General features: G+C 37.5%; 1 pseudogene; it reads right to left on the reverse strand.

Annotated features, from left to right (window-relative positions):
• Positions 1 to 274: 274 nt before the first annotated feature.
• Positions 275 to 2,398, reverse strand: LOC138322210 (toll-like receptor 4; annotated as a pseudogene).

Below are 2,398 nucleotides of genomic sequence, written 5' to 3' on the forward strand. Positions count from 1 at the left end.
GGATTTCAGATAGCTTTTAGATACGATTACAATTGTTTTTCTGCTCTGGTGAATGGCTTTTGTAATGTTTTCAGCTATATCATGTCCTGGTATAAAGTCCCGCTGGTGTAAACATAGAGTCAACCCATTTTGTCGTTCAAGGTTATTCAAGAGGTCACCCCTAACAAAGCGACCATCTTTTTCGCAGTACGATACAAAGGCATCATAAGGATATTCATCTCTGTCTTCATGGTCGGTCACCAGACTGCTATATCCTCTGTATTTTGTTTTCGTCATATAATATAAATACCTTATCTTCCATCGATAACGATACACGATACCAGACAGGGTCAGAGAGATGGCTAGACATACACCAAACGTGGTACCCACTATCAGACCGGTATATTTGTTACATAATGTCTTTTATCTTATCAAAACATTTTCAAAATCTGAGAAATTCCCGGTAGTCTCGTCTGGGAATCGGCATTCGTAGCTATGAAAGTCATCGAACGTATTCCTCCTCTCGCCAAGCCATTTCAGGAAGTCCAGTGTTTCGCAAGAACATTGTAGTTTGTTTCCATATAAGTTCACTGTTAGATTATGACTCCTACAACTGTCTATCTGTTATCGGGTTTGTTTGCTTAATAGCGATAGACGATTTTTAGAAAGGTTCAAGTATTGCAAATTATTCATGTGTTCAAAATTTAGGTCAAATGTGAGCATTTCATTATTACTAATATTCAATATTTGAAGATTATTTTGATTTTTCAGCAAAAGGTTTGGAACTTCTTGAATTCTATTCCATGATAAATCTAATATTTTCAGGTGTACGAGACGGCGGAAAATGTTACCGTTTTCATCGGTCTTCAGAACATTTCCCAGTAGATTGTCGTGTAAAAGGAGCTCTTCTAGGTTTTCGCAATGGTCAAAGAAATTATCTGATATATAAGTACAGTAGTTATTAGACCCGTCAATAAACTTAACCTTGTCAATATTTAGCACTGTACCACTCCATGAATGCAATAAGTTTCCATGAATGTCGACACGTGTTAAGTTGTTTGGCCCAAGAGGAACAACTCTTATTTCATAATCTAACACACTTCCAAAGAAAAGCACCTCTCTAAGGTTACCGGGAACAGGAAAAGTCGGTGGTGAAGATACGATGGAATTTGTTGATGTCAGGGAGTCATTTGGTCTAGATACTTGCGACACATTTGTTGCGACAAGTTTGGTGGAGGACATCTGCTGGATGCTAGATGAGAAATCCTGCAAGTTTGTAAGGATGGATGGAATTGCTTGAAAGTCATTTGAGTAAGTTGGTGGAGCTCTCCAGTCTTTGCAATCCCTAGAACCAGTATCTGGATCATGTGATGTGTATTGTCTACTACCGTCAAAGTATTCCAAATTGATAAAGCCGGCTAACTCAAATACGTAAGAACCAAAAGTAAGTCTGTTCTGGTTTGCCGAAATGAATCGTAAACTTTTTGGTAATAACGAAATAACACCAAACTCCGGAAGGGACAATCTATTATTGTTTAAGTATAATCTCGTAAGGTATGTATGGTTCCTCAAGTTTACGACATCAGCTACATATATCGAAGTTCCTGGCCCATAGTCACAATGGATCCTACTTATATCTAGGGTATGGATGGGTAAAGCCTTCAGATCACTCGTCAAGTTCGACATCATGCCGAATAATAGTCTGTCATTGTTAGATACGTTTGAATAGTACAACTGAGTGAGCTGCCGAAAAGTTCCGTTTTCAATAAGTTTTGACAATAAGACAAACTCTGATTACGCACAAACGTCACGTTCTCAAAGTAATTAGATCGTAAGGCCGATAATTCACAATGGCTGCTTCACCACCTAAGTGTAGTACATCTAGATGTAGAAGATCCTTGAATTTACCAGGAAATTCTGTTTGATCTACCCCGTGCAGACATGTCTTCAGCGTTACAATATCTCCTATACTCATTGGGTATGTGATATTATCTTGTCGTGATCCATCTAACACATTGTTACCTTGTAAATTGAGATATGTTAAACTTTTCAATCCTTTGAATACGTTCCTTGGAAATACAGATGGTTTATAGTTCAATACGTTGTTACTCAAATCCAGATGAAGTAGAGAACCCATGTTCCTAAATGGACTGTTAACAAACTTCTCAAGTTTATTTTCTGAAATATCTAGGTACAAAACAGAACGTGGAACTTTACCTTCTTTTATACTAAGATATCTAATATTGTTTTTCTGCAATATAATTTTAGTGACGTTAGAGTAGAATTTCGGAATACTGGAAATGTTCAGATTTGAGCAATCTGCTACCAATCCGATATCTTCAGACCCGTTACATCGACATCTTACATCCGATACCACAGTGTTGATGATTTGACATACCTGTATATCCACTGTCGCCAT

This window comes from Argopecten irradians, chromosome 4 (assembly GCF_041381155.1).
Source record: "Argopecten irradians isolate NY chromosome 4, Ai_NY, whole genome shotgun sequence".
Classification (NCBI taxonomy): Eukaryota; Metazoa; Mollusca; class Bivalvia; order Pectinida; family Pectinidae; genus Argopecten; species Argopecten irradians.